Genomic DNA, 12,371 nt, shown 5'->3' with positions numbered 1-12,371 from the left:
GTGACATCTCGGCCTAGATAATACACATCTCGGCCTTGGTGATGAACACCTCGGCCTAGATGATGACATCTCGGCCAACATGCCTTGGTGAAGGTGGAGGTCAACCAAAGTGGTTCCAAGATGGTTCTAAGCTTAAGGTGACCTCGGCTTGGATTAACCTAGGCTAAACAAACACACCAAATAAGGAACAAAGCATGCAAGTAACACTTATGCAAAACAAATCAAGGTTTTGCAAATGCAACATATCAAGACAAGATCATGTAATATATGCAAGCATGACTAGAGTGAAGTGAGGGTTGTTACATTTTACACATTTATTTATTTACCAAATTAATTTTTGTTATGTGTTTAGATGATAATCATGTAATGGGTAGTCGTTTTTATTTTCATTAAATTAGTTTCTATTTTTTCAAAAAAGAAATATAGCAACAATATTGATATCATTACTAAACCAATCCATTAAATCAAAAAATCTAAAATTAAAAACATTTCATATATTAAATATATCATTTACAAATTAGAAGCCTAACAACCACCCATTACTTAATTATCATCCAAACACATAATAAAAATTAATTTGATAAAAGAAATAAATAAATAAATGTGTAAAAAATTTATCAATTTTACATAATTTTATCTTTGGTGAGTAGAAATAATTTTAAAAAATATAAAAATATTTTTTCAACATTTATTTTTGTCAAATTAATTTATATTTTATCAAATTGACGACTTTGCCCTTAAAATTGAATAATCATATCTTCAATTATTCTTATTTTGAACAAGATTCAAAATTCATAGTCAAATATGTCACAATTGAAAAGTTAAAGACCAAAATGACACGAGTTTTAAATTATAGGGACTGTTAATATAATTCGCCCTTAAACAATTGAATTACCAAAGTAAAAATTATTGTGGAGAAAAGAATGATAGAAGATTCTGATCCACAAAGTTACACTAAAAATATGTAAATTTTGGACAATAATCATTAGCTTGTTTTGAGGGGGTAAGTTAAAAGATGACTTTTTTATTTTATTTTAATGTTTTTTAAAAAATATATAAAAAAATTTAAAAAAAAATGTGACAAAAAATATTAAAAAACCAGAAAATTTCTTTTAACCATACTCTTAACACAAGCCAATGTTGTTACAGTTGTCATGTTAGTGCTAGTTATTGTTGTGGTGTTCTGTATTACCCAAGAAGACCATCTCATACATGTGCAGTGCATTTGAATTTAAAAAGTGTGGGTTTAGCTTTAGCTGTATTTTGATTCTATTCTTGTCAAATTGTTATACAATTAAAGTAATATAAGAGAAACTGAGAGCTAAAGAGAATAGTAAAAAATTACAATTGAGAGAGTAAATATTGCTTGTCATTCAATCTTATGAATACCAAGACATTAGTAAACATTTGCTTATATAGGCAAAATTTTAGTAGATACAACATATGAATTTGGAGGAGTTGATGGAGATGGAAGGTTGGTGAAGTAAGTGAAAATGGTGAGAAGTTGTTGAGGTTGGAGAGGTAGGTAAATTAACACAACCTCACTTACTAAATTCCACCATGTTCCATTAATCTCATCTTCTTATCTTGAATCAAAATGATATCTCTTTTAATGGTTATCCAAATATTTCACGGCACTCCCCCCTGGACAACTATATACTAAGAATATATCTCGTTAAAATTTTACCAAGAAAAATCCATTGGGATAAAACCTTTGGTGAAAGAAAAAAAGTACAATATTTTTGTATGTGATTTGTTTAGATTGCTTCATTAAAACCTTGCTATGGAAAACTTAATAAGAAAAAACCTTAGACAAAGGAAAAATAGTACAATATACAAATCTGCTTAAATAGATGACTCCCCCTCAAAACTACATAATAGATCTTTATGTTGACGCACAATATTATGCATGAGCTTTTTGAATGTTGTAGTTTGTAGTTGTTACCCATAAGGCAACTCAAGAGGGGTGAATTGAGTTTCTAAATGAATTGGTAAATTAAAAATTCAACCTAAATAATAAATAAATAAAAATGCTCACCAGTATAAAATAGAGTAATGAAATAAAATGAGCAAAGGGAAGAGAAAGCAAACACAGCGATTTATAGTGGCTTAGTACGTCGGGCCTACGTCTACTCCCCATGCGATTTATAGTGGCTTGGTACGTCGGGCCTACGTCTACTCCCCATGTATCCTCTTCTGGAATTTCTCCACTATTCTTCAAATAGTAATTACACCACTAGCTTCACGGGTGCTAGTGAACATTTACAACAAGTAACCAATCTCGATCACTCCGATTAGTTTTGAATCCGATACCTAGTCACACCTCACCAAATGATTTTATCTCAAAAACCACTCACAAAAAATATCACTCTTTTTACAAAAATAAGAATAAGGAATATGAAACCCTTTTACAATTTTACTCAAACTCTCAATAGATTTTCTCTCACAAAAAATAATTAATCACTAAAAACACATAATATAGCGATCCCGGTATTCCCTGTCGCTGTTTAACTGTAATCTGGACTCAGTTCCGTAGATTCGTTGTTGTCTTATCCTCATTTCTATCCCTTACTCTTTGTCTTAGAGTTTTGGGTTGTGTTGGGCAAGTTGGGGAATTAGTTGGTTGTGTTTTGAAGCTTTGAAATTTTGCCCAGGTTTTGGTCTCTCCGCTCGAGCGGCGGTTTTACGCTCGAGCGGGCTTTTGTTGCTGCCTTTCCGCTCGAGCGGCAGTTTGGACGCTCGAGCGTGAATTTCCTTCTCTCAGCATTTCGGTCGTCTGCAGAAAATTCTGGGAGAGTGCATCCGGCGCTCGAGCGGATCTTTGGACGCTCGAGCGTGAACCTGTGTCTGTACGCTCGAGCGGGGTGTTGTACGCTCGAGCGGACCTGCTTTTATATCAGTTCGGGAAACCACCTTTTTGATCACTTTTTGATTTCCTTTCTCTCTCTTACTTTTTCAAAACCTCCATTGGAGAGCACCTCACTCTAAAACCGAACTTCTCTCTTAGGATTGATCTAGTAGGAGTTATTTTCTCACCTTGGGCCTTTACAAAAGTTGTGTTGATCGTCGAGGACTACCTTTTAATCTGAAAATTTCGGGATTTGGAGCATTTCCGTTTCTTCACCTCCTTCGTTGGGTCTCATTATTTGAGGTAGGGATAACCTACTCCATCTTATGAGCTTTCTCTTTGAATTTTTGGCATTTTGATGTGTTGGGGGTTTCATGGGTAATTTTTTGAGAAAGTTTGGGCCTTTGTGTAATTTTACAAAAGTTGGGGGTTCAGATATATAACCCCATATACATGTTAGGCATAGAGAAATGAGGTAAATGTTGGGACATTGATGGAAATGGAACCTTAGGGTTGTTTTGTGAATTATGGTAATTTGCCCTAATTGGTTTAATTAATTAATGCATATAATTAATTGAAGAAAGCGAGGAATTAAATTGAGAATGTTGAAATTGGGAAGGTATGGGATTAAAGAGTGTAGACAAATCATTTGTTGCTCATCTAGTTAAAATGTTGACATATTATCCATTTGTGCATTTATTTCCTGCTTAGAAATAATTGCTTTGGGCTACCGGTGGAGGGTAGTGTTGATTGTTGTAGATAATGCATGATGATTAGGCAAACTAGAACTAATCAATTGGATGTGTCATAGAGTATGACGGTTGATAGAATACATTAACTTTTTGTATTGATTGATTGCGTATGTGATTCCGTGTTTATATGCATTACTTGTGTATGGGAGGAGATGGGGGATGTACTCCACGGTTTAGGGGAAGATGGGGGATGTACCTCTAAACCGGTTAATGATTTAGGGGAAGATGGGGGATGTACCTCTAAATCGGTTAATGGCTAAGGGAAGATGGGGGATGAACCCGGGGATGTAGCTCATATGCTCTCCCACTGTAGTGAAGATATAGCTCATATGCTTATCTATTGAAGTGCTGATACAGCTCATATGCTTATCTATTGGAATATTGATATAGCTCATATGCTTATCTGTTGAAGTATTGATATAGCTCATATGCTTATCTATTGTAGTAGTGATATAGCTCGTATGCTTATCTGTTGTAATAGTGATATAGCTCATATGCTTAACTATTGAAAAGTTTGTTTGATTTGATATAGCACTAAAATGTATATCATCAATGTTTGCGAAGTATGGAAGTAGTTTATGTGTTATTGATACAACACCAAAATGTGTATCCACCTTGGATTTCGAAAGTGTTTTAGTGATGAACTATAATCTCATCAAATGTTCTGGCCAGAGTACTGAGCCTTGTTTTCAAACTCAAAGTTGAATAAGAAAAGTGAATTGTAACATAGACTTGGTTGTCTTGGAATTTTTATAAGATGTAAATGGAAGTATAAGTGTTAACCATCTATCAGCTGCTAATTTCTTAGTTATTGCTCATAGTTGGTTTAGTATATTTCTGCTTGGCTGTGGCTCACCCTATATGGGAACATCATTTTCAGGTACAGGTAGCATGTTACCTCCGAGGACTTAGCTTGAATGGAATTGGAGTTGAAGACTCTGTTTAATTTAGTTGTCAGTTATTTTATTTGACCTTACATGTAATACTCAAGCCAAGGGCTTAATTTGTAGCTGAGTTAGTACTCATATTTTGTGTCCAAGTGTTGGCTTGGAAAGATGTAAGCCCGTAGGGCATTTACTTTTGATGTTACATGTAATGCTTTTCAATAAGAAAACTCTGATGAATGGTATATTGGTTGGTTTTTTTTTGTTAATGCATGTTAATGTTATATATGTTATGGGTTTATTTTGAGGGCGTTACACATAATACAATATTTAAGAATACTTTAATATCACATAATTTCTCTTCAACATTTCTCTAATTTTTATCCTAACAGAATACTCCATATATAATAAAAATTTTATCCGTTGAAGAAGAGATACACTCCTCTCGGATCACGAGGAGACAACCACGTGAAAACAAACTGAGCACACAGAGCAGGGCACGTTATAAGCTTTTTCTTTTTTTCTTTTTTTTTATTGTCGGGCACCGCTTCAACTCTTGGAGCACACATGAGCTGGCAACTTTTTCTTTTGACAGATTGAGTTGAGGCAACAAGCTCAAGGTTTGAATTAATACGCAAAAGTCACTTCTATGGATAGTAAACACTATTTATACAGTATTTAACCGGCTAAAAACCAAAAGGTAAATAGTGAAAGTATCAATTACATATAGTAACTTTTTTATTAAAAATATACGTAACACATTAAAATCTCTTTAAATAATATTTATATTATAATTAAAAATATACTCTCATTTTATAAATTTTGAAATTACTGTAGAAATAATTTTTAGATGCATTTAAATGAAGACAATCCACCACCACGTGGGTATACTAATTTTGTCAATGAATAAATAGTAAATTTATTATTTATTGCACATAAAGTATTATTATTTTAAACCGGTGCAACCAAAATCTATTTTTATATTGAGCTTTGATAGAGATCCTCTCCAATCACCATCCCCACCACCCCACACACACGTGGCGGGTAATGATTGGAGGAGAAGGAAAAAAAAGAAAAAGAAAAGGAAAAACTGGCCAATCATGTTGAGAGGGGGTCAAAGGGGGTGGGGAAAAATGGGGTCTGGAACATTTTTATTTTATATTTTTGTGTCAAATGATTGTAAAAATTTCTATATTTAAAAATCACAAATTATCCCATAATATTTTAGATATCATCAAAATCAAACACATGATTAACAGTAGTGTTTTGGTAAATAGATCTGTTAGATTATCACTTGAGCGTATCTGTTGAACATCATTGTCACTATTCTTTTGGAGCTCATGCGTGTAAAAGAATTTTGGTGAAATATGTTTTGTCCTGCCACCTTTGATATAGCCTTCTTTAATCTGTGTGATACATGCAACATTATCTTCATATAATATGGTTGGACTATCTTTTGTTGAAGACAATCAACATCTTTCTTGAATATGGTGGATCATGGATCTAAGCCAAATACATTTTTGTCTTGTTTCATGTATTGCAAATATTTCTAAGTGATTTCAAAAAGTAGCAATCAAAGTTTGTTTTACTAATCGCCAAGATACAACAATATTTCCATAGGTAAAAACATATCTTGTTTGTAATTTGGCTTTATGTGGATCAGAGAGTTATCCAACATCTGTATATTCGATTAACTGAGGCTTTGATTCATTTGAGTAAAATAAACCCATATCAGTTGTTCCATGAAGATAACGTAACATTTGTTTCACTCCATTCCAATGTCTTCGGGTTGATACAGATTATATCTTGTTAATAAATTGACAGCGAATGCAATATCAGGCCTGGTACAATTTACAAGATATATGAGAGCACCAATTGCATTGAGATATGGGACTTTAGGACCAAGGAGTTCTTCATTATTTTCTCAAGGTCGAAAAATATCAGGTGATCGAACAACCATAGGAGTACTCAAAGGATGAGCTTTATCCACATAAAAGTTCTTCAATACCTTTTCTGTATATGTTGATTGATGTACAAGAATCCCTTTTTGGCAAGTGTTCGATATGCAGGCTACAAAATTTTGTTTTGCTAAAGTCTTTCATTTCAAATTCGTTCTTTAAATATTCTACAGTTTTTGTAAGCTCTTCTAGAGTTCGTACAAGATTCAAATCATCAACATATACCGCAACAATTGCAAATTCGGATTCTAATTTCTTAATGAAAATACATGGGCAAATTGGATCATTCACATTTCCCTTTTTCAACAGATATACACTGAGGCGATTGTACCATATGCGTCCGAATTGTTTCCACCCATATATAGATCTTTGTAACTTGATTGAATAAACACTTCTAGGTTTTGAATTAGATGCTTCTGGCATTTTAAATCCTTTAGAGACTTTCATATATATATATATATATATATCACTATCTAGTGATCTATATAAATATGTCGTAACAACATCCATGGGCAAATTGGATCATTCACATATCCATTTTTCAACAGATATACACTGAGGCGATTGTACCATATGTGTCCGAATTGTTTCAACCCATATATAGATCTTTGTAACTTGATTGAATAAACACTTCTAGGTTTTGAATAAGATGCTTCTAGCATTTTAAATCCTTTAGAGACTTTCATATATATATATATATATATATATCACTATCTAGTGATCTATATAAATATGCTGTAACAACATCCATTAGACGCATATCTAAATTTTCTGTAATTACCAAGCTAATCAAAAATTTGAATGTAATTGCATCCATTACGGGTGAATATGTTTCTTCATAGTCAATACCAGGTCTCTATGAGAAACCTTGCCCAACAAGTCGTGTTTTATATCTTACAATTTCATTTTGCTCATTGTATTTTCGAACAAATATCCATTTATATCCCATAAGTTGTATCCCTTTAGGGGTTTGGACTATAGGTTCGAATACTTCACGTTTCACAAGGGAGTTTGACTTTGCTTGTATTGTTTTTTTCCACATTGGCCAATCATTTCTCTATCGACATTTTTCGATAGTTCGTGGTTCATTGTCATCATCACTTTTGATAATATTTTCAACATTACTTATAATAATGTCAAGAGAAACTTTAAATGAAAATATGTTGTTGACAACAATTTGATTTATATCTCAAACTTGTCCTGTACTCATATAATGTATTGAGATCTCATTATTTTCAGGTACCTTTTCCACTTCAAAGAATAACTCTTCAAGAGATTTCTCTTTTGGAGATTTATAAGTAGGAGATTTGGATAAACTTATTATAGCCTGTTTTGTGATTCTAGTCTCTTCATGAGTGCTTTCATTTATGGATATGATCTCTTTAGGAGATCCAGTCATGGTCTCTTCTAGAATACCAACTTTTTGTTATTAAGCTTTTCTTTTTTGATGAATTTTGTCTTTTGCACCGACGAGTCTTCCACACTTCTGGCATGCCTTAGACTTGTTTGCTGCTATGCCTACTGATTGTTCGACAAGGACATTAATTCTTGTTGGGGTATTAGCAGCTGATATGTAAGATTTTGTCACATTCTTTGTGTCAGTGAATGCATCCGATAACTGATTTGTAATACTTTGCAAATGAATGATCATTTGAACTTCTAATTCACATTAATTAATACAAGGATCAACATGAGATAACGTCGAAGTATTCCAAGTGATTTCTTGTCGAGTTTCAGGCTGCGACTTGTCTCTCTCTAATGATGGGAAAATTGTTTCATTAAAATGACAATCTTCAAATCGTGCCTTAAACACATCACCAGTCAAAGGTTCTAGATATCTAATGATTGATGGAGAATCAAAACCGATATAAATTACAATTCTATGTTGTGGACCCATCTTAGTGTGTTGTAAAGGTGCAATAGGGACATAAATAGCGTAACCAAACTCTAAGGTGACTAACATTTGGTGGTTGACCAAATACAAGTTGTAATGGCGAATACTTGTGATATGCTGTTAGCCTAACACAAATCAAAGATGTTGCATGGAATATAGCATGACTCCATGCTAAAACAATTAATTTACTTTTCATAAGCAAAGGCTGAGCAATCAATTGAAGTCTCTTAATGAATGATTTAGCTAAACCATTTTAGATATGAGTGTATGCAACAAGGTGTTCAATACCAATGTCAATGGACATGCAATAATTATCAAATACTTGAGATGTAAATTCACTGGCATTATGCGGACAAATTGTCATGATAGGATGGTTTGGAAAATGTGTGCACAATTTAATTATTTCAGCAAGGAATCTAGCAAATGCAATATTACGTGTAGAAAGTAAACAAGTACGTGACCATCTAGTTAATGCATCTATTAAAATCATAAAATAATAAAATGATCCACAACAAGGATGTATGGGTCCACATATATCCCTTTAAATTCTTTGCAAAAATGATGGAGATTCAACAATTATTTTTGTGTGTGATGATCTGGTAATTAGTTTCTCTTATGAATAGACAGAACATGGGTAATCACTTAGTAAAAGAATCTTCTAATTATTCGACGCATCATTATAGATCCTGGATGCATGAGTCGATCATGCCATAGCGTAAATATTTTTGGGTCAGAGCACTTCTGGTGCATTACAATATGTGACTCAATCATTTTTATTTTCGTATAATATAATCCAGATAAAAAAGCAGAAAGTTTTTCTAATACTAGTTTCTGCCTAGAATTAGTTGAAGTAATCAATAAATACTCTTCCTGACTTTTATTTATAAGTTCAATATGATAACCATTACGACGTATAACTTTAAAGCTTAATAGATTTCTTCTGGATCTAGTAAAAAATGAAGCTTCATCAATACAAATTTTTGTTTAATTGTATAAAATATTTTGCATCACGTAAGATTGTGTGTGTGGTTGCACTGTCCACTAAACAGATATCATCACCAATCATTTTTGAATTAGTCAATATATTAATGAAAGCCATGCTTATATATAAAACAAAAACTGAAATTTATTAATCTCAAAATTCAAAGTAGGAAATTACAAACTCCTAAATCAAAAAATAAAACTTAAAAGTCATAATCAGAGTAGGACAATACAAAACATAATATGATATTTGGAGAATCAGGTTAATCAATGTGAACATTTCCATCACCAATTAAATGATCAATTTTTCTTTCAAAATCTTCAAAGAAATATGAAACATCAAGATGAGTAATATCTATTGATGCATAATGATCTGAGAAATTTATTTCAATTCCTTTTGCCTCCTTTTTTTATTTTTTATTTTTTATTGATGCTTGATAAAAATCCACCAAATATTTGGGCGTACGGTAAGAGCGTGACCAATTTCCTTTCATACCACATCTATGACAAGCATTTTCATATATCTTGGTAGGTTTATTCTGTAAACTTTTTCCTTTTTCTTGTGATGTCTTAGGATTATTCCATTTCTGGTGGAATGGCATGGTATTTTTCTGAACATGTCCTCCACGGATTCGATAATTATTTCTACCTCGGCCATATCCAAAACCATGACCTCTCTCTCGTCCACGACCATGAACTGCAACCTCATTCACTTCAGGGAATGGAGCGAAACTGGTTGGACGGCATAAGTGATTTTTCAATAACAATTAATTAGTTTATTCAGCCACAAGAAAACATGAATTTAGTTCAGAATACTTTGTAAATTGACGCTCTCTATATTGCTGCTACAAGAACACATTATTAGTATGAAATGTGGAGAATATTTTTTCAAGCATATCTTCTTCAATAATTTTTTCTTCACATAATTTTAATCGAGGAATAATTTTAAATAAAGCAAAGTTGTACACACAAATTGATTTATAATCTTGCAATCTCATGTGCAACCAATCATAACGAGCTCTTGGGAGGATTATGGTCTTTTGGTGCTCGTATCTCTCCTTTAAATTATTCTACAAAATAAGTAGATCTTTTACCATAAGATATTCATTTTTTAATTCTTCTTGGAGATGATGACGAATGAATATCATTGTCTTTGCGCGATCTTGCAAGAATGCTTCATTTTCATGCTTTATAGTATCTTCAAGATTCATTACCTCAAGATGGATCTCAATATCAAGAATCCAAGACAAATAATTTTTTTTTGAAAATGTCAAGAGTTGAGAATTTCAATTTTGAAAGATTTGACATATTTATGCACTCAATACAATCAAAATAAAATATTTAGTATCACGTAAAAACAAAGAACTTATTTATGCTTATCTCAACCGCTCAGTAACTTTTACTTCTCAATTGGCTAGAATCTCATACTCTGATAATGTATAATAAAATTAAAGCAATAGAAGAGAAAATGAGAGTTAAAGAGAATACTAAAAAATTAGAATCAAGAAAGTAAATATTACATCTCATTCAATTTTATGCATATCAAAATATCTAGTAAACATTGCTTATATAGACAAAATTTTGGTAGATGCAACATATGAATTTGGAGAAGTTGGTGGAGATAGGAGGCTGGTGAAGCGAAAATGGTGAGGTTGGAAAAGTAGTTGAGGTTGGAGAGGTAATAGGTGTGTTTGGTTTGTGTTTTGAAATATGTTTTTGGAAGAAAATTACGAATTTTCTCAAAAAAATTACAAAATTATTTTTCTCTCTATTACACATTAATTAATCACTAAATTCTAGTAAAAAGTCAAACTAAATTCTAATAAAATTTTCAAAGTTTTTTTTTTTTGACTATTTTAACGACAAAAAGATAAAATATGTTAAAAAATTAATAAAATAAAATGTCATATCTAAATCATAATAATTTTATTTTTTTTCTTACAAAACTAAAAAAATTGTCAAAATTACATCACAAACGAAATTTTTTAATTTCAAATTAAAATAATCAAAAAATTAAAAAGTTAATCTACATCTCAAAGGAAGACTTAACACAATCTCATCTACTTTCTGGCATGTTCTATTAATCTCATCCTTTTCTCTTTTAATGATTATTTGAATATTTTACGGCACAAATCAAATTTTTAGTTTTTGACGTTTAGCTAAAAGTTTGGATAAGTGGATTGCAACTTCACTTTTTTTCGCAAAAAGCAATAAATATCATGTCTAGACAACCAATAAATGCACTTATGTCACTATCCATCACTTCTCACTTGGATCGGAAAAAAAAAAAAAAAAAATTACAGCATAGTAATATCAATAAAATTCAGTTACAAAATCATAAAAATATATAATATTTTAATTATTAAAATATAGAAATTTTATTATTAATTTTTTTTAAAAAAAATTATATTTCAATATAAGATGTTTTAGAAAACAAAAAAAAAAATTGCAATACAAGTCAAACGATAAAAAAAGAAAAAAAAATTATATAAAAAAAAAATCAATCGTTGTAATAAATAAATTTTTAATTTTATCAATTTAAATTATTATTTTTTTATTTTCTTTCAATTTAAGTTATTTGTTTATTATCGTTAACTAAAAATGATAGAAAAAAAAATATTTTAATTATTAAACTAAAGCCCCGTTTGGTAAGATGGTTAGGACTAACTTATCTCACTAAAAAATAAAATAAGCTAAAAAATAATAAGATAAATTATCATATCCAAACCATAACAAAAATAGGTTGAAGGTTTAAATTGAAATCAAATTAAAAAATTAAGATTTAAATTGATAAAATTAAAAATTCAATGTTTATTTGAATACAATGGTTAAACTTTTGGATTTTGTTTATAATTTTCTCAAAAAAATAGAAGAAGACTTATGTTAAGTTTAAATCTAAACTTGAGAGAACTTGAGAGACTCGTGAGACTCATCACAAGTCATGCTTCGATGATTCAAACAATTTATTTTATAAGACCTTATGTATATAGTGTTCATGGATTACAAATATGTTTTTTTTTTAAATCGCAAGAATTTTTTGAAGACAATCACAAT

This window comes from Camellia sinensis, chromosome 7 (genome assembly GCF_055761805.1).
Source record: "Camellia sinensis isolate YWXY chromosome 7, ASM5576180v1, whole genome shotgun sequence".
Taxonomy (NCBI): domain Eukaryota; kingdom Viridiplantae; phylum Streptophyta; class Magnoliopsida; order Ericales; family Theaceae; genus Camellia; species Camellia sinensis.
The sequence above is the reverse complement of the archived record's forward strand: the minus strand, read 5'-3'. Positions refer to the sequence as shown.